Source organism: Nicotiana tabacum, chromosome 12 (assembly GCF_000715075.1).
Source record: "Nicotiana tabacum cultivar K326 chromosome 12, ASM71507v2, whole genome shotgun sequence".
NCBI classification, from domain to species: Eukaryota; Viridiplantae; Streptophyta; class Magnoliopsida; order Solanales; family Solanaceae; genus Nicotiana; species Nicotiana tabacum.
In genome coordinates, this window is record NC_134091.1 from 78,731,648 (window position 1) to 78,753,869 (window position 22,222).

A 22,222-nucleotide genomic window follows, 5' to 3' on the forward strand; every position below is an offset into this window, starting at 1 on the left:
CACGATCTAGAGTAAGAAGAAAGAGTGACAGTCCTAAATGCCCTGTAGCCTCTTGCTTATAAGTGCGGTGCACAACACACCCATAAACAAGACTCTACTACACACGACTTGTAGACTCCCTAGGACAAAACTGCTCTGATACCACTTTTGTCACGACCCAAATCGATGGGCTGCAACGGGCACCCGGTACCTTACTCAACCGAGTACCAACATAACGTATCTTTTCATGTCATACTATCATAGATAACTGAGCCGGAAGGCTGCCGTGAGATAAGTAGAATACAACATGTAATACCAACTTATACACAAGACATACGGGCCTATAAGACCAAATTAACCACTAGTACACTGAACATAGGCCGACAAGGCCATACAATCTTTCATGTAAATGACATCTGTCTACAAGCCTCTAAGGATACATAATTTTCATAAAGGTCGGGACAGAGTCCCGCCATACCAAACAATACACGTCTAACTCATACTAACCAAACAAGCAACTCCGAAGCAAATGGAGCATACCAACATCTTTCGCTGAACTGATAGTCTACTTGGAGGACTCTCGACCTGTCTATCGAGACTTGCGGGCATGAAACGCAGCGTCCCCGGGCAAAAGGGACGTCAGTACAAATAATGTACCGAGCATGTAAGGAGTGAAAATCAGTAAATAATATACATGAGAGAAACATGGAGTAAAAGACTCGACATGTACGTTTGTATAGCTCTGTGAATTATTTTATTTTTATAACGTCATGCATATGCGTATAAATGTCATACCATGCATAGGTATATGTGTTCATAACATCATCAAGCCTCTGAGGGTATCCCATCATATCATTTCGACCACTGTGGGCAAATCATCAACGTATACCAACTGATCAGGTGGTGGTGCGTATATAACGCCATAACCTTTTCCCATATCCCATATACATATAATATACACGTATATAACGCCATCTGGTCATGGGTCAATGTACATGTATAAATACATGAAATGCATAAGAAATACGTTAATAAAATTTTCTCGGAATGTCATAAAAATAATATGCCTGTCGGATAAATTTTATCATATACATATTTTTCTGAAATCCATAAACAGAAGATATAATAATAATAATTCACATGGGGAATCAAGAATATAGACACCCCTAGTGATTCTATGAATAGAGTCATTTATGGAAATTGTGAATTTGCTCGTTTCGTTCGTGTCGTATAGATCATGCCAAAAGGAAAGAAGGGATAGCCTTAACATACCTGAGTCGATTCTCTTGACAATCCTCTAACACCCGTTAATTGCGACAAAATATGGAACAAGTCGTATGAAAAGCTCGAAGTAATCACGTTGCAATGCAAAGTAAATCTTGGCAGAAACCTTTCATTAAGAACTTAGCAACAACGTTGCTATTTGGAAAGTGAATTAATGTTGCTAGTGTTGGAATCCTTTGTGTTCTGATTCAAGCATCATTCTCTTGATTTTTGAAAAGTCTTTTACTAAGTGGGGGTGGGCCCCACATGTGGCTTAGTTGGCCAAAACATTTTCCAAGTTTTGCCACATTTCATGCGAATTCAAGAGTCACATTTATATAAAGTCTTTGGCTGCCACGTTAATGGGGTTCAAACTTTATCCAAAATCATTATTAATCAACCACTAATCTCTTGATTAACTTAATAATCTCCTACTATCCAATAATTAACCAATTGCCTATATAATTCAGAATACCTCAACTTATTTAAAATACTACTCACTTTTACATACATTATACACCTTACTATCATGGTCATGTGGTACCTTGTATGGCGCTAGTCCATAAATACTGGGTATTTTAGCTCGGGCCATATTTTATCCCAAAATGTCAAACTTTGACGAAATTCCTTTTCTTTGATTCGCTTACCCTTTTTCCTTCACAAATTTACTCATCACATGTTTGAAATAGCATAATGCTTATAATTTCAAAATAACCTCATTCCCGAATTTTACGTCGATTAACTTACGATGAAACTTTAACATACGAAAATGTGGGATGTAACATCTCATTTACGAGCTTCCATCAATTTATTTATGGCGTACTTTCACGTACGAAAACATGGGGTGTAACACCTTCTTTCCTTTTGGCATGATCCATATGATACAAATGAAACGAGTAAACGCACAACTTTCATAAATGGCTCTATTCATAGAAGTACTAGGAGTGCCTATGTTCTTGATTTCCCATGTGTTCTATTATTATATTATTTGTTCATGGGTCTTAGAAAAATACGTAAGTTGATAAAGTTTATCCGAAAGATCTTATTGACTTACTTCATTATGCATTGCATTCATTTATACATGTACATTGACCCATGACCAGATGGCATTATATACGCGTATATTATATGTATATGGGATATGGGAAAAGGTTACGGCGTTATATACGCACCACTACCTGATCAGTTGGTATACGTGATGATTTCGCTCACAGAGGCCGAGATGATATGACGGGATGCCCTCAGAGGCTGGATGATGTTATGTACCCATATACCTGTGCATGATATGACATTTATACGCACATGCATGACTTATAAATATTTCAGGATTCACAAAGTTATTTAGACTTACGGGCGGATTCCTTTACTCCATGTTTTATTTATGTCTTTTATGTACTGATTTTTGTGACATATATACTCGGTACATTATTCGTACTGACGTCCCTTTTCCTGGGGACGTTGCGTTTCATGCCCGCAGGTGCAGGTAGACAAGCTGACGGTCCCCCTTTTTAGGATCCTTGATCAGCGAGAGTTGGTGTGCTCCTTGATCCAGAGCTGTTATTAGTTTTGGTACGCTACTTTTGTATGTAGATATGGGTACGACGGGACCCAGTCCTGTCCTTTATACGATTGTACACTCTATTAGAGGTCTGTAGGCAGTCATGTATAGTTGGATAGTATGTGGTTTTGTCGGCTTTTAATTTTGGATAAATAGTTGTCTATAGCAGCCTTGTCGGCTCGCCCTACCGTATTCCGCATGTATATGTATATATGTCTTTTGGACATATTTTTCTCACGTATGTTATTCATGTGATTCAACAGTTTAATGACAGATGTTATTCATGACCTACCCTTAATTCATGTTATATCTTAGACACGTGCTTAGGGGTGTTCGACAGGTAGGACTCGGGCACTCCTCATGGCCCATTGGTTTGGGTCGTGACACTTGATGCGCAGCTTCATCAGCTTTTTGCGCAGCAGCTGGACCCTTAGAAATACCAACTAAACCTCGATCTAACACAACAACCGTAGAAGCCTTCAATTCCTTAGCAACCCTATTATGAGCTGTTGTAACTGGAACTGTTACAACAACATTAATAGTTGTTCTATGTTGGGATTTAACATCGGATCCTTGACCAACTTCACGTACCCTACTTCCATTACCAACAACATCCTGCACAATTCCTGCTAAAACTTGAGACTGTTTAGCTTCTAAATTCACTGCCTTATACCCTGTAGTAGCTTTATCATCTAATGCCAAAACACCTACATGTTCTTTCCCCACAACATCCACACCGTTAGCCTTCACACCTGCTGAATTATCCAGTGCGACAGCAGGTCGATCACCATATGCCACTTTACCAACTTGAGAATATGTAATGCTATACTCCCCCAGAACTTGTAACCACGGTATTAGAACTGTTTTGGAAAAATCTGTCTAAGCTCGTGCAGATCTGGTTTTCCATAAGAAAACTTGACGACGATAGCTTGGCGTAAAACTTCTTTGATGGTGAACTCATTAACATCCTCCATGGTGAATTCAATTTTTGGTTCTCCATGGATAATTTTAATAGGAAGCAAATCAATTTTTTGATGCGTTGCGGCGGATTTGTTTGGCAAAACTTGCGCATCATATGATTGTTAAAGCTTTAGGTTTTGGCTTGGTTTATTACTGGCATTATTTTCAGTAATAAACATTTATCTTCTATGGATCTATATAATTAAAAATTTCTAGATGCTACATGAATTAATTGGCAGTACATGAATGCTACATTACTACATATATAATTGAAAATTTCTAGATGCTTTGTTGCTTTAAAATATAATATGAGGCAAAAACAGTTGGCTATAGTTGTTATTATGGATCAACAAAGACTAGTATTTTCTTTTTGTTATTTCCAATCTCATTTTTACACAAACATTTTTTTGTCAATCTTCTGAATTGAATAACTTTTGCATAGGCTACTAAAAAAAGTCGAGATCCAACACCAAGTGAGTTGCATTTGCACGTCCATACACATGGTAATGATGGAAAATCTTTTGTTGGTGAGAAATCTCAAATCGTACATGTAAGACAACTTTTTAAATAATTTTATTGACTTTACTTTCATATATTTTTTTATTTTGTAAATTGAATGCTCAATATTCTTTAGTCTTTCTATTTCACTAATTATTAACTCTTCTACAGGAAAAATATCAGGAGATATCACAACAACAAACACAGACTCAATCTGATATTGATCAGTGTAAAGAATATTATCAAGCCGCAGGAGGAGAAAAGAAATGAAGAGTATATGATCTTGGATCTCAAGCAAAATGCTACTACGGGCCAAATCTTCATGACTCTTTTGGATCTGATGCTTTATCGTCAGCAACACCTCCATATGCTCAATCAACACCGACAGGGAATCTGGATGAGTTAGTGATGCGATTGATTCCTGCACTGACAGATCATATAGTTCCTGTAATCGTTGAGCGAGTATGCGAATTAGTTTCCTTACCCTCGCATCAGCCAAATACTGATCTTACCAACCACCCATCAGATATGGCACCTACAGTTCCTACATCTTCTACTGCTGCTAACGTTGATGAGGTTTATGCATTGGGTTCCGATAATGACCGTAACTCTCCAGCCTCGCATAGTTAGCCTATTTTGTTTGGACTTTATTATTAGTCCTTGTGGATTTTTTGTACTTAACGATACCATTATATGCATTATGCTATATATTTTGGACCTTGTTGAATATATTGTTAATTTATATTAATATCAGTGACTTTTTATTAAGGTATTTAATAGCTTTTATGTAATATGCTTGAACAGAGTACATTTAAAATAATAAATAAAAAGAATTTTTAAAAATTAGTAATAGATTAAAAATAAATTAGTGACGAATATTTTTCGTAGCTAAAATTACAGCGTAAAATTAAATCTTGCGACGAATTGGCGACAAAAGGTTTTTATTGCACAAAGCAGGGAGAATTAGCTATAACACGACTAGCGACAGACGCTTTCGTTGCTAGTAAGAACAAACGATGAATTTTGTTATGTATCGTAGCGATAAATTTCGTCAAAATAGCGACAGAAACAAGAAATATAGCGACGGCTATTTCCATCACTAAAATTTGCTACAGATATATTCCGTCGCTAATCCTGCGACGGTTTGGTGTTTTTCGTCGCTATGAGCCTAGCTACAAGCATTTTTAAGACAAACTTGAATCCGTCGCTATACAACTGTAGCGACGGAAATAAGTGGTTTAGCGACGAAATACGTCCGTCGCTAAACACTATTTTTTTTTGTAGTGATACAACATCGTTGGTCTTATCACCACTCTGTAGAACTTACCCTTAAGTTTCGGTGGCACCTTCTTGTCACACAAAACACCGGAAGCGAGTCTCCATTTCATCCATCCCGCCCCAATACGATGTGTACATCTTCATCAATCTGCCCACCCCCCTGAATAATAGACCCAAGGTACTTAAAACTCCCTCTCCTGGGGATGACTTGCGAGTCCAGCCATACCTCCCCTTCCTCTCCTTGAGTCTCGTCACTGAAATTACAGTCCAAGTATTCTGTCTTGGACTTGCTCAACTTGAAACCTTTAGATTCTAGGGTCTGCCTCCATACCTTTAACTGTGCATTCACACCGTCTCGTGTCTCGTCGATCAATACAATATCATCTGCAAATAGCATACACCACGGCACCTCCCCTTGGATGTGGTGCGTCAGTACGTCCATCACCAGAGCAAACAAAAAAAGGCTGAGTCCCCACCCACCGTCCTCACTCGCATCTTTGCTCCATCATACATGTCCGTAATCAACCTAATGTAGGCCACATGTACATCTCTAGCCTCCAAACATCGCCACAAAACCTCCCTCGGAACTTTATCGTACGCCTTTTCTAAGTCGATGAACACCATATGCAAGTCCTTCTTTCTCTCTCTATACTACTCCATCAATCTCCTAACAAGGTGGATGGCTTCTGTAGTCAAACGCCCCGGCATAAATCCAAATTGGTTCTCGAAAATAGACACACTCCTTCTCACCCTTGTGAATACATGGAGGGGTACATGGAATCGCTGAATGCATTAGAAGGACGTGGGTCCTACACTTATGCACCAAAGCAAATTTCTCTTGACTTAGAGAATAGATTCACTCCCCCCACCAAGCCTTCAATTATTTAGCCGCCACAACTTGAACTCAAGCCATTTCCACCGCACTTAAGGTATAAATTTCTTGGCGCTAATTATACTTTACCGGTAATCATTTATTCTTTGTTGAATGATGTGCAGGTAGATCATTTGTTGAATGTCCTAAGGGAACACCAACAAGCCATTGGGTAGAGAATAGCGGACATCCGAGGGATTCCCACCGAAATTTGTGAGCACAAGATACAATTGGAGCAAGAAAGTAAACCTAGTATGGAGCATCAAAGAAGGTTAAACCCTTCCATGCAAGAGGTGGTGAAGAAGGAAATCATCAAGTGGTTAGATGTCGGGGTAGTCTACCCCATTCCCGATAGTTTTTGGGTGAGCCCGGTGCAATGTGTACCGAAGAAAGGAGGCATGACCGTGATCCAAAATGAGAAAAATGAGCTCATCCCAACGAGAACTGTGACCGGATGGAGAGTTTGCATGGATTACCGGAAGCTCAACAGTGCCACGTGCAAAGTCCATTTTCCTATGCCTTTTATTGATCAAATGCTTGATCGGCTAGTAGGAAGGTCATTCTATTGCTTCTTGGATGGATATTCCGGCTACAACCAAATCAACATCTCCTTGGAAGATCAAGAGAAGACAATATTCACATGCCCATATGGGACTTTTGCCTTTAGCCGTATGCCATTTCGGTTATGCAACGCCCCGGCTACCTTTCAACGATGCATGATGTAAATCTTCTCGGACATGGTGGAAAACTTCCTAGAGGTGTTTATGGATGACTTCTATGTAGTGGGTGATTCCTTTGAGCATTGTCTTGACAATCTTAAACAAGTGCTCAAAAGATGCGAAGAAACAAACCTTGTGCTAAACTGGGAGAAGTGCCACTTCATGGTGGACGAGGTCATTGTTTTGGGCCACAAAATTTCCAAACAAGGCATAGAGGTTGACCGTGCAAAGATTGAAATCATTTCCAAGCTTCCTCCACCCACTTTAGCAAAAGGTGTCCGGAGCTTTTTGGGGCACGCCAGCTTCTATAGACATTTTATCAAGGACTTCTCAAAAATTACAAATCCCATGTGCAAGCTCCTTGAAAAAGATGCAAAGTTTGTATTTGATGAGAAGTGTCTCAAAGCTTTTGAAGAATTGAAAGAAAAGCTCACCACGGCACCTATTATTGTCACACCCGATTGGTCCCTTCCATTTGAACTCATGTGTGACGCCAGTGGTGTCGCTATTGGGGCGGTGCTTGGTCAACGGCATAACAAAATCCTTCACCCTATCTACTATGCAAGCAAGACACTCAATGGTGCTCAAATGAATTATACTATGACTGAGCAAGAACTTCTTGCCATTGTCTATGCATTTGAAAAATTTCGGACCAATTTGTTGCAGTCCAAAGTGATAGTTTACACCGATTATGTTGCTCTTCACTATCTTATGGTGAAGAAGGATGCCAAACCTAGATTGATTCGGCGGGTCCTTTTGTTGCAAGAGTTTGACTTTAAAGTCAAGGATTGAAAAGGGATAGAAAATCAAGTTGCGGATCACCTATCTAGGCTTGAAGAAGCAGGGAGGCAAAAAGAGAACCTTGAAATCAATGATGCCTTTCCAGATGAGCACATATTGGCATTGTCTGGCACATTCGCTCCTTGGTATGCCGATATTGCCAACTTCTTGGTTAGTGACCTTGTTCTCGATGGATTGGAAGCTTATCAAAAAAAAAAAGTTCTTGCGGGAGTATAGGCAATACTATTGGGAGAAGTCATTTTTGTTCCGTATTTGTGCTGACAACATCATTCGGCGATGTGTTCCGGAAGATGAGGTAATGCCAATTCTCAAGGCATGCCATGACTCCCCGGTTGGGGTCCATCATGGAGGAAACCGGACGGCAGCAAAAGTGCTCGAATGTGGATACTATTGGCCATCGATCTACCATGACGCAAATCAAATGGTCAAGGCTTGTGATCAATGTCAAATACAAGGGTAAATTTCTAAAAGGCATTGTTACACCCTATATTTTCGTACGTAAAAATGCGTCGTAAGCAAACTAATGTAGGACCAAAAATGAGATAATATTTAAAAGTATATAAAGTAAGTTAATCATGTTACCTCTGAGGTTACAAATATTGAAGATCATGAACAACAAGTACAAAGAGGGTTGGACAGTTCAGAAGCTAAAGCAATTAAATAAAATAATGTTTCGTCGAAAGTCGACAAGTTGGGAATGTTATAACATGTACCTTTGGGGTGAGACTAGGGTGATTAACATGATAAGGAGATTATGTTATGATTTATATTAGTCGTATGACATCCGTGTGTTATGTTTTAATGTCAAGCGAGTTGTGGAACAAAAGTCGATGAAAGTCATCACAAGTTACACTCATAAGTTTTACTGAAATTTTGGGTCAAATGTAACTGCGATTTTCTCCCAATATACTTAGAGTTATGGGGTTTTCCACCCATCAAATTAAATATCTATGAGACTATTTTCCAACGCATTAAACCGTTTGTCAATATGACATTGGAGTAGAAAGATATGGGCATTTGTGCGATACTGCGCAAGCTGCTAGGTGACAAGTAGGTGTGTCACCTACTTGCTTAAATGAAAGCCCAAAAATGGGCCATTTCGGGTCGTCCAAAGAGGCCTTTTAAGGGCCTATTTTCTTCATATATTAGACTTAAAATAGAGCATAATAACCAGACATAAGCTCTGCAAAGAATCCTCCCAAAAATTTCCTACAAACCCTAATTGATTTTCTCTCCCTTTCAAGTTCCAATTGGAGGTAAAACCTAGAGTTTGAAGAACCAAGATAAGAGCTGAGTTATCCAACAAATAAGGTGAGTTTACTGCTCTCTTTCATCCAATTTTTCTTCTGTAAATTCATGGTAAGTCGTTCTATACTTGTAAGAACTCACGGGACGGTGATCGGAAGCCGTGAGTTCGAGTTATTCACTTGTAGCGGACTGTTTTGTGGACTGTTTTGTGTTGCTGTTGGGCTGCGTGTTTTACTACTATTTTTTGGAGTTTTGGAGGAGGAAGGGGGTTTATAAATACCATATAAATGTAGGGTGGTTGGCTGGTCGTTCGTCATAACATTTTTGGGTCGTTTGACACTACTACGGTGGTCATTTTGTGTACGAAGAGATTGGGGTGTGTTGGGCTGTTTTGTAGTATTTGATGGTGTATATAGGGCTGGAAAATGATGTATATATGTTGTTATTGTTCTATTCTTGTATTGTTGGTGTTATCTTGAATTTGGAGGAAGTAAGGATTATAGGGGAGATGCTGCCCGTTTTAATACAAAATAGGTTTGTCGTTCGTTGTGCGATAGTTGTACCTTTCGTAACTTAATGATAGTATTATTATCATTCTTGTAGATTAAGGTGCGAAGAGGTGAGTTCAACTTGGTGATTGGAAAGATTGTGATAAGGTATGTTAAGGCTAAGCCTTCCTTCATTTTGGCATGATCTCGTAGCTACATGTGTTAGTAATGAGACAAAAAGAGAAGTTCATATTCATGAATTTATTCACACTATTCTAGTCTCATAAGTTACAATATTATTCCTTATCGTGACTCTATATTCAATTTTAGTATTGTCTTCTTCCAGTCAAGAGAGCAGCAAGCCTATATATACAGTATTACAGTATTTTCATTACCATCGAGCTATAATCGATGGGCAGGCCCCTATTGGGCAACCTCTGATCAGATGGAAAGTTATATACTGAGCCTACTGTGGCCGAGCGCCTATGAGCGAGCCCAACATGGTCGAGATACATAGCCTAGTATGGCCGAGTGCCTATGAGCGAGCCTACTATGGCACAACAGTTATATATACCGAGCCTTATAAGGCCGTACAATTATTTTACTTACTACATTGAAGGAGTTGAGTCACTATCAGCAGGTAAGTATATCTCCAGATCATCTTTGACTCCTAGTTACTTCCAGTTATTATATTATCAGTTCAGTTTCGATTTTTAGTTATGTTATTGCCTTACATACTCGGTACATTATTTCGTACTGACGTCCCTTTTCCGGGGACGCTGCATTTCATGCATGCAGGTTCAGATAGACAGACGAGTAGATCTCCTCAGTAGGTGTTTCCCGAGTTCAGCCTGATCGGTAAGCTCCACGTCTTTCGGAGTTGCCAGGTCTAGAGTGTTGTGTACATCTTATGTATATCTGTATATATGTTATGGGTAGGTCGGGGCCCTGTTCCGATCATAGTACATCTATCAGTAGAGGCTTGTAGACATATCCTGTTGGTTAGTGCAGTATGTTGGGTTTGTAGGCCTGGTATGTATAATTTGGTGGTTTGTCAGCTGTAGTAGCTATGACGGCCTTTTCAGCCTAGCTTTATATTGATGTTTAGTTAGCGCTAGTTTCCATTCAGTTTTATATTTTGCTTCACAAATTGTCTTGCAAGGTGGCCCCATGGCCAAAGTATGACATTATGTGTTCAGAGTCCCTTAGTCGCAATTTGGTACGCCAGGTTAGGTGAGGCACCGGGTGCTTGTCTCGCTCCTAGGTTCGGGGCGTGACAAACTTGGTATCAGAGCAGTTCTTTCCTAGGGAGTCTACAAGCCGTGTCTAGTAGGGTCTTGTTTATAGATGTGTTGTGCACCACATTATATAAGCAGGGCACTACAGGGCATTTAGGAGTTGGTTACCCTTCTTTGAAATCTAAATCGTGCTACAGAACTGAGTTATAGGAAATTTGAATTAAACTTATGTGTTGGTGTTTGCATGCACAGATGACGGTGACTAGGAAGACTACGGCTAGCCAGAGGAGAGATACAGCAGTAGGTGAGGGGACCAGCAGGGTACCCCCAGTAGATGGGGCCCAGTCTGAGGCTCAAGGTGAGACCCCTACTCAGCCATTACCGGCTCCTCCACCAACTATGGAGATTCCTAGGGAAACCGCACATCCAGTTCCCCCTCCACTTCCATCAGATCAGGACTTAAGGAGTGCGGTGCATTTGTTGACACAGTTGGTAGCTACCCAGCAACAGGCTAGGGCATCAGCTAGTGCAGGAACTTCTGAGGGGTCTGGGAGTTCAAGGGTCCGAGAGTTTATTGCTTTGAGTCCCCCAGAGTTCACGGGGACAGATCAAAGGGAGGACCCGCATGATTTCATAGATCAGCTTCACAGGATCTTTCGTGTTATGCATGCCACGGAGAAAGAGGCAGTTGAGCTAGCAGCTTTTCGACTCCGAGATATAGCCATCCTTTGGTATGAGGGATGGGAGAGGTCCAGGGGACGTGATGCACCTCCAGCTATTTGGGAGAATTTTTCAGATGCCTTCCTTGACCAGTACTTACCACGGGAGATCCGACAGGCTCGAGTCGATCAGTTTCTAGCCCTTAAGCAGGGTAATATGAGTGTTCGAAAGTATAGTCTCCGTTTTGACTCATTGGCCAGATATGCACCATCCATAGTTGCTACTATGCGGGACAGGATTCACAGGTTTATAGCAGGGTTAGCCCCAGAGTTAACCGAGGCATGTGCCACCGCTGCATTGCAGGATAGTATGGATATCTCCCGGATTCAGGCATTCGCCCAGAATATAGAAAGGGGTAGGCGTCGGCAGCAGGGTACAGAGAGGGCTGAGCAAGGGCAACGTAAGAGGATGAGATTTCCCAGGTCTCAGGAGCAATATCAGGGTAGTTATAGGACCCAGTACTTCGGACGGCCACCTAGGCCTCTGCTACCTCAGTTACAGGGTTACAGGTATGACCGTTATACTAAGTCAGGACCAGGTGAGAGCTCACGGGCGTCGGGTTTGCAGCGACAGTGAGGATCTGCGCAGACATGGTCATTTCCTCCACGGTGTGACATCTATGGTAGAGGACACTTGGGCCAATGCCGAGCAAGTTCTGATGCTTGTTATACATGTGGGCGTCCAGGGCATATGATGCGAGATTGCCCAAATAGATATTCGGGGGGAATGGCACAACCAGCGAGTTCAGCAACAGGATCATCTATGTTAGTGCATCCTTCAGGGCGTGAGTCTCAGTCTTCGATTGGTAGAGGTCGGGGCAGAGGTAGAGGTTCCAGTTCAAGTGGTAATCAGAACCGTATCTATGCTTTAGCGGGTCGACAGGACCAGGAGTCTTCACCAGACATTGTGACAGGTATATTAACCATTTGCTCTCACGATGCTTATGCTTTGATAGACCCAGGATCTACTTTATCGTATATTACCCCATTTGTCGCGAGGAATTTTGGTATAGTGCCTGAAATACTAAGTGATCCTTTTGCGGTATCTACACCGGTCGGAGAATCGATTATTGCTAGACGGGTTTACCGAGGTTGTACGGTGACAATTTGTAGTCGTTAGACCTCAGCTGACCTAGTTGAGCTAGAGATGATGGATTTTGATGCTATCATGGGCATGGACTGGTTGGCAGCTTGCTATGCCACAGTTGATTGCCGAGCAAAGGCAGCCAGATTTCATTTTCCGGGTGAGCCAGTCCTTGAATGGGTAGGTAATACACCAACACCCAGAGGTAGGTTTATTTCCTATCTGAAGGCGAGGAAAATGATCGCAAAAGGGTGCATTTATCATATTGTGCGAGTTAGAGATGCAGATGCTGAGATACCTACACTTCAGTCTATTCCCGTAGTCAAAGAGTATGCAGATGTGTTTCTAGATGAGCTTCCAGGTATTCCTCCAGAGCGAGAGATTGATTTTAGCATCGATTTGCTTCCAGGAACTCAACCAATATCCGTCCCTCCGTATAGAATGGCACCTGGCGAATTGAAGGAGTTGAAGGAGCAGTTAAAAGATTTGCTAGAGAAAGGTTACATCAGGCCCAGTACCTCACCTTGGGGTGCACCAGTACTATTTGTGCGGAAGAAAGACGGCTCGCTGAGGATGTGTATCGATTATAGGCAGCTGAACAAGGTAACTATTAAGAATAAGTATCCACTTCCAAGGATCGATGACTTGTTTGATCAGTTGCAGGGGCTAGATGCTTTTCAAAGATAGATTTGAGGTCGGGGTACCACCAGGTCAGAGTTCGGGAAAAAGATATTTCGAAGACAGCCTTTAGGACCCGATATGGCCACTTCGAGTTCCTTGTCATGTCCTTCGGGTTGACTAATGCACCCGCTGTATTTATGGACTTGATGAATAGCCTATTCCGACCATTTTTAGATCTGTTCGTGATAGTATTTATTGATGATATTCTGGTTTATTCCCGTTCAGAGGATGAGCATGCGGACCACCTACGAGCAGTACTCCAAACCCTCCGTGATCGTAAGTTGTATGCTAAGTTTTCTAAATGTGAGTTCTGGTTGAATTCTGTAGCATTCTTGGGGCATATTGTATCAGACGAAGGGATAAAGGTGGACACTCAGAAGATTGAGGCCGTGAAATCTTGGCCTAGACCTACCACTCCGACAGAGGTTCGTAGCTTTCTAGGCTTAGCAGGATACTATCGGAGGTTCGTAGAGGGTTTTTCTTCCCTTTCGGCACCATTGACGAAGTTGACACAGAAAGAAACTAAGTTTCAATGGACAGAGGCTTGCGAGCGGAGTTTCCAAGAGCTTAAGAACAGGTTGACCTCAGCTCCAGTTCTAACACTTCCAGAGGGTCTAGAGGGTTATGCCGTGTATTGTGATGCATCAGGTGTCGGGTTAGGATGTGTCCTGATGCAACATGGGAAGGTAATTGCGTATGCTTCAAGGCAGTTGAGGAAGCACGAGAGGAATTATCCGACCCACGACCTCGAGTTAGCTGCGGTTGTCCATGCACTTAAGATATGGCGGCATTATTTATATGGTGTTCATGTTGATGTATTTACTGATCATAAAAGCCTACAATATATCTTCAAGCAGAAAGAGTTGAATTTGCGACAGAGGCGATGGCTTGAGTTATTGAAAGATTACGATGTTAACATTCTCTACCATCCAGGGAAAGCTAATGTTGTAGCAGATGCATTAAGTCGTCGATCTATGGGTAGCTTAGCACATGTAGATCCTGAGAAAAGACAATTAGCTAGAGAGATTCATCAATTGTCTTCGTTGGGGGTTCGGTTAGTAGATTCTGAGGATGGTGGAGTTGTACTCCAAAACACTACAAAATCATCCCTCATAGCGGAAGTCAAGGAAAGGCAGTACGAGGACCCAGAGTTGGTCGAGCTGAGAGAGCGAGTTCCACAGCAGAAGAAACCACTGTTAGAGCTAAAGGGAGATGGGTTTCTCAGATATAGGGGTCGTTTGTGTGTTCCAGATGTAGCAGGGCTACGAGACAGGATTATGTCAGAGGCACATTATTCATGGTATTCCATCCATCCTAGGTTGACGAAGATGTATCATGACATTAAGGATGTGTACTGGTGGAATGATATGAAGAAGAACATTGCTGAGTTTGTCGCCCAATGTACTAGTTGCCAGCAAGTGAAGATAGAGCACCAGAAGCCTGGAGGGCTAATGCAGACTATCGAGATCCCGACATGGAAATGGGAGGCGATAAACATGGACTTTATCACGGGTTTACCTCGTTCTAATCGTAAGTTCGATTCCATATGGGTGATAGTCGATAGGCTCACGAAATCAGCTCACTTCCTACCGGTCAGATCTACATATACAACAGAAGATTATGCCAAGTTATATATTAAGGAGATAGTGCGACTACACGGAGTACCAGTTTCTATTATATCTGACCGTGGGGCTCAGTTTACAGCACATTTTTGGAGATCATTTCAGAGAGGTCTAGGGACTCAGGTGAATCTCAGCACAGCTTTTCATCCACAAACTGATGGACAAGCCGAGCGCACAATTCAGATGCTCGAGGATATGTTACGAGTATGTGTGTTGGATTTTAAAAGAAGTTGGGATGAACATCTACCTCTTGTCGAGTTTGCATATAATAACAGTTACCACTCCAGTATTCAGATGGCTCCGTACGAGGCTTTGTATGGGCGTAAGTACAGATCTCCTATAGGGTGGTTTGATGTTGGGGAATCTGGGTTATATGGGCCAGACCTGGTTCAACAGGCCATAGAGAAAGTAAAGCTTATCCGGGAGCGACTGTTGACAGCTCAGAGTCGTCAGAAGTCATATTCTGACGTGCGGCGACGAGACTTAGAGTTCAGGATTAATGACTGGGTATTCTTAAAGGTATCACCTATGAAGGGCGTGATGAGGTTTGGCAAGAAAGGCAAGCTTAGCCCGCGGTATATTGGGCCTTATAGGATCATTCGGAGAGTGGGCCAAGTAGCTTATGAGTTAGAGTTGCCCTCAGAATTGGAGTCTGTCCATCCGGTTTTTCACGTATCTATGCTACGGAAGTGCATTGGCGATCCTACCCGAGTGGTGCCCACGGATGATGTACAGATTACAGAGGACTTGTCATACGAGGAAATTCCAGTTGCCATCCTAGACCGACAAATCCGCAATCTACGAAATAAGGAGGTAGCTTCCGTAAAGGTTTTATGGAGGAGCAAGAATGTAGAAGAGATGACGTGGGAATCGGAGGAAGAAATAAAGTCTAAATACCCCCACCTATTTCAAACTGAAGATATGGTTCGAGATGGGACGCTACAACATAGCTCTATGTAGGCTAGCAGGTCATCAGGTAAGCTTTTATTTTTCACTTTCAATATTTATGATTTACGGTCGGTGAGGCAAATTGTTGCTATTTATAAAGATTGGCCATGTGTGGCATGCATAGTATGTTTCTGGCTACGTGCAGGTTGGTTTTAACCTAGTGTACGAAGGATACTTTGGCAAAATTTTCCAAAGTCTCTAAGAGTAAACATTCGAGGACGAATGTTCCCAAGGGGGGAGTGATGTTACACCCTATATTTTCGTACGTAAAAATGCGTCGTAAGCAAACTAATGTAGGACCAAAAATGAGATAATATTTAAAAGTATATAAAGTAAGTTAATCATGTTACCTCTGAGGTTACAAATATTGAAGATCATGAACAACAAGTACAAAGAGGGTTAGACAGTTCAGAAGCTAAAGCAATTAAATAAAACAATGTTTCGTCGAAAGTCGACAAGTTGGGAATGTTATAACATGTACCTTTGGGGTGAGACTAGGGTGATTAACATGATAAGGAGATTATGTTATGATTTATATTAGTCGTATGACATCCGTGTGTTATGTTTTAATGTCAAGCGAGTTGTGGAACAAAAGTCGATGAAAGTCATCACAAGTTACACTCATAAGTTTTACTGAAATTTTGGGTCAAATGTAACTGCGATTTTCTCCCAATATACTTAGAGTTATGGGGTGTTCCACCCATCAAATTAAAGATCTATGAGTCTATTTTCCAACGCATTAAACCGTTTGTCAATACAACATTGGAGTAGAAAGATATGGGCATTTGTGCGATACTGCGCAAGCTGCTAGGTGACAAGTAGGTGTGTCACCTACTTGCTTAAATGAAAGCCCAAAAATGGGCCATTTCGGGTCGTCCAAAGAGGCCTTTTAAGGGCCTATTTTTTTCATATATTAGACTTAAAATAGAGCATAATAACCAGACAAAAGCTCTGCAAAGAATCCTCCCAAAAATTTCCCACAAACCCTAATTGATTTTCTCTCCCTTTCAAGTTCCAATTGGAGGTAAAACCTAGAGTTTGAAGAACCAAGATAAGAGCTGAGTTATCCAACAAATAAGGTGAGTTTACTGCTCTCTTTCATCCAATTTTTCTTCTGTAAATTCATGGTAAGTCGTTCTATACTTGTAAGAACTCACGGGACGGTGATCGGAAGCCGTGAGTTCGAGTTATTCACTTGTAGCGGACTGTTTTGTGGACTGTTTTGTGTTGCTGTTGGGCTGCATGTTTTACTACTATTTTGTGGAGTTTTGGAGGAGGAAGGGGGTTTATAAACACCATATAAATGTAGGGTGGTTGGCTGGTCATTCGTCATAACATTTTCGGGTCGTTTGACACTACTACGGTGGTCGTTTTGTGTACGAAGAGATTGGGGTGTGTTGGGCTGTTTTGTAGTATTTGATGGTGTATATAGGGCTGGAAAATGATGTATATATGTTGTTATTGTTCTGTTCTTGTATTGTTGGTGTTATCTTGAATTTGGAGGAAGTAAGGATTATAGGGGAGATGCTGCCCGTTTTAATACAAAATAGGTTTGTCGTTCGTTGTGCGATAGTTCTACCTTTCGTAACTTACCGATAGTATTATTATCATTCTTGTAGATTAAGGTGCGAAGAGGTGAGTTCAACTTGGTGATTGGAAAGATTGTGATAAGGTATGTTAAGGCTAAGCCTTCCTTCATTTTGGCATGATCTCGTAGCTACATGTGTTAGTAATGAGACAAAAGAGAAGTTCATATTCATGAATTTATTCACACTATTCTAGTCTCATAAGTTACAATATTATTCCTTATCGAGACTCTATATTCAATTTTAGTATTGTCTTCTTCCAGTCAAGAGAGCAGCATGCCTATATATACAGTATTACAGTATTTTCATTACCATCGAGCTATAATCGATGGGCAGGCCCCTATTGGGCAACCTCTGATCAGATGGAAAGTTATATACCGAGCCTACTGTGGCCGAGCGCCTATGAGCGAGCCCAGCATGGTCGAGATACATAGCCTAGTATGGCCAAGCGCCTATGAGCGAGCCTACTATGGCACAGCAGTTATATATACCGAGCCTTATAAGGCCGTACAATTATTTTACTTACTACATTGAAGGAGTTGAGTCACTATCAGCAGGTAAGTATATCTCCAGATCATCTTTGACTCCCAGTTACTTCCAGTTATTATATTATCAGTTCAGTTTCAATTTTCAGTTATGTTATTGCCTTACATACTCGGTACATTATTTCGTACTGACGTCCCTTTTCCGGGGACGCTGCATTTCATGCATGCAGGTTCAGATAGACAGACGAGTAGATCTCCTCAGTAGGTGTTTCCCGAGTTCAGCCTGATCGGTAAGCTCCACGTCTTTCGGAGTTGCCAGGTCTAGAGTATTGTGTACATCTTATGTATATCTGTATATATGTTATGGGTAGGTCGGGGCCCTGTTCCGATCATAGTACATCTATCAGTAGAGGCTTGTAGACATATCCTGTTGGTTAGTGCAGTATGTTGGATTTGTAGGCCTGGTATGTATAATTTGGTGGTTTGTCGCTGTAGTAGCTATGACGGCCTTTTCAGCCTAGCTTTATATTGATGTTTAGTTAGCGCTAGTTTCCATTCAGTTTTATATTTTGCTTCACAAATTGTCTTGCAAGGTGGCCCCATGGCCAAAGTATGACATTATATGTTCAGAGTCCCTTAGTCGCAATTTGGTACGCCAGGTTAGGTGAGGCACCGGGTGCTTGTCTCGCTCCTAGGTTCGGGGCGTGACAGGCATGAGATGCCTATGAATTTTGTAATGGAGGTCGAGATCTTTGATGTATGGGGGATCGATTTCATGGGTCCCTTCGTGAGCTCTTATGGCATGATATATATCTTGGTGGTTGTGGACTATGTCTCCAAGTGGGTCGAGGCAATCGCCTTACCCAACAATGAGGCAAGGAGTGTGACCACATTCTTAAAGAAGAACATATTCACACGGTTTGGTACTCCCAAGGCCATCCTTAGTGATGGTGGTTCTCATTTTTGCAAAAAGGCTTTCACCGGGCTGCTCGAAAAGTATGGCGTAAAGCAGAAGGTGGCCACACCTTATCATCCTCAGTCGAGTGGTCAGGTTGAAGTTTCCAACAGGGAGATTAAAAACATCCTAGGAAAAACTGTCAATGCAAATAGGACCGACTGGTTAAGGAAGCGAGATGATGCATTGTAGGCATATCGCATAGCATTTAAGACTCCCATTGGCACCTCACCATACTGGTTGGTTTTTGGTAAGGCGTCTCATTTGCTTATGGAGCTTGAACACAAAGCCATGTCGGCTCTGAAAAAGTTGAATCTTGACTGGGCTGAAGCTGCTAACCTGAGAATGACACAACTCAATGAGATGGAAGAACTCTCTCTCCATGTCTATGAGAGTGTAGCCATGTATCAGGAGAGAATGAAGTTTGTTCATGTCAAGAAGATCTTAAAGCGGGAATTCAAATCTGGTGACTTGGTCTTACTTTTCAACTCAAGACTCAAGTTATTTCCGGGCAAACTCAAATCCAAATGGTTTGGCCCGTTTAAAGTTATGAATGTGTCTCCTTATGGTGCTATTGAATTGGAGTCGGATGACGGAACTCAAACTTTCAAAGTAAATGGCCAACGGGTTAAGCATTACCTCGGCACAATAGGAGAAAGGCACTTGGTAGAACAATTTGCTCTCAAGGATAGTCCTACACCAACCCCCACCACTGAGTAGCCCAAACGGGACCAACATCATCGTGCCGCGACGTAAAATCAAGCGCTTCTTGGGAGGCAACCCATGTGTAGTAACACCTTTTTGTTAGTTTTTTTTTTCATTTCTGTAGGTTTAGTTGTTGGTGTTGAGCAGGTTGACGTGTGTGTTAGAATGCAGGTAACCCAAAATACCATGAAACAGGGTGCAAGGACTGAGGCAAGTGAAGAAAAGGAGAATCGGGGGTTTGCGGCAACTATGCGGTCGCATAATGACTTTGCGAACCGCATAGTGGTCGCAGACACAGTTAGTGAAATTGTAAATTTGGGTCCGCAAAGATGCGGTAAGGTTTCAAATTCTGCAGCACGCATAACAACTATGCGACCGTAGAATGCGTCGCAAAATAAAGGTGAGCAACCCAGTCCTAAATCCATCGCATAACACATATGCGACCACATAATGTGTTATGCGATCAATTTGCTCACCACAAAATGCTCAGGTATAAGACCCTAAACCTTTCGTATACCTTCACTACCACTCACACATGAACACTTTACAACACACACAATATCAAAAATACAAAAATAAAAGAAACAGAAGAAAAAGCCAAAAAAAATCGAATCACACATAAAATCACATAGCAAGGATCAGCATTGCGGAAAGATTCACCCCATTCATATCTCATAATTAATTTTTACCTTGCACAGATATTTGGTATGTGATTCTCTTCCCTCTTTCTCGTAATTATGTTGAACAATGGCATGTGCTTGATTCCCTTTCTTTCCCCTTCCTCTCAAACCTGATCAGTGGGGATCTAGGTGAGTAAATTTTTGCATTCGAGTGATAGGAGTCCTATAAGTGAGGGGTATGACCAGTTTTGACTGAGGAAGATGATCTTTACGGTTCACATAATTGGTTTGCGGTCCGCAAAGTCGCCGCAAACTAGAACCCTAGGTGGCCTGGTATAATGTGATTTTGCGATAGAGTATGCGGTCGCAAACTTGTTTTGCTGACTGCAAAGCTACAGCAAACAAGGTCAGAAAAATTGCTTTGTTGTGAATAGACATGCGACCGTTTTGCGTTCGCATAACAAACTTTGCGGTGGTTTTTGCAATCGCATAATTGGTTACCTTCTGGGAGTGTAATTCTGAGATGGGTTTGCGGTCCGCAAAGTGGTTGTGCGATCGCATAACCCATCGCATAAGTTGTTTGCCTCTTTCATTTTCTATCAACATGATCCCTATGCTATATCCACCCCACACACTGTTTCATTGACAGGAATGGAACCAAAGAAGTCTCTTGCAATGCGATCACAACCCGTTCGTGGAAAGAAACGGGCTGCTGCTCTGAACCAACAGGCACAACAGTCTAAACGTCCACGGCTTGAAACAACCCGTAACACTTCTGAACACTCCTCCCAGTCTGAAGAGGAGGAGGCACAGATTGACCTCCTGCCATCCATTGACCTACAAGCTGAATCATGACGGAAGGGTGGGGAAGATCTAAGATTTGGGGTCCCAGGCTCATGGAAACTATACAAAGAAGGAATAGAAAAGAGAAACATTATTGAGGAGAAGCAATTGAGTCTAAACGGTCTGAAAGAGCACTACCCTCACATGATCGAGAACATTAAGAAGAGGCAATGGGAGTTCTTCACTAAAATCCCAGATGAGTATAATGAGACACTTGTGAGGGAGTTCTATGCTTCTTATGCTGCCTCAAGAAATGGTGAGAAAAAGAGGAACATGTTATTTCTGCAATCCGTCCAAGTTCGAGGGGTTCAAGTACTCTGTGACGCAGGTACCATTAATGACCTATACTTTGAGGACTGGTCGTCAGGCACGGCTGAGTATGATGCCAAACTCGCCAACAGTGACAACGAGCATGCCTGGATTGCTTCTGTCATAGAAAAGGGAACCCCCTCCTGGATTGACCCACGCCACAAGATTTACAAGCGGGATTTCACCCAGGAGGGCTGATATTGGCTCAGCTTCGTCTACTCCCGTCTGATGCCGACTAGGAATGAAACTGACATAAATATTGAAAAGGCACCCATCATTGCATGCATCATGTCGGGCATAAAGATTGATGTGGGACATATCATATTCAGGGAGTTGGGGATCAGAGCAAACCAAAAACAAACATCCCTTCCTTTCCCATGTTTGATCACGGCTCTATGTAAGGCTGTGAGAGTTCCCCCTATCCCAAAGCATGATCGTATTGAGAAAGCTCTCCAAGATATTGACATCACTCGGATAAGTGATGCAGTAGACAAGGAGACAAACATCCAACCTGAGACATCACTCCCTCATCCATCAGACTCAACAACACCTGCACTTGCTGCCCCCTCACTGCCTGACACTGCTTCTGCCCCAGCTACCTTCATAGCCACTCCTCAGCCAACCACTACACAGCTACTTGCTGCCTTACCAACTCTCTCAAAGATGGGTCTACTAGCCCGGCACGCCAATGCTAAGGTAGACCGGCTGACAAAGGAACTCCCGAATCTTATCCGGCAAGCATTAGGCCACATCCAAGCCTCAGT

At 42.0% G+C, this 22,222-nt stretch overlaps 1 pseudogene; it reads left to right on the plus strand.

Moving 5' to 3' along the window:
- The first annotated feature begins 4,068 nt into the window (after positions 1-4,068).
- Positions 4,069-6,624, plus strand: LOC107806952 (uncharacterized; annotated as a pseudogene).
- Positions 6,625-22,222: the final 15,598 nt, after the last annotated feature.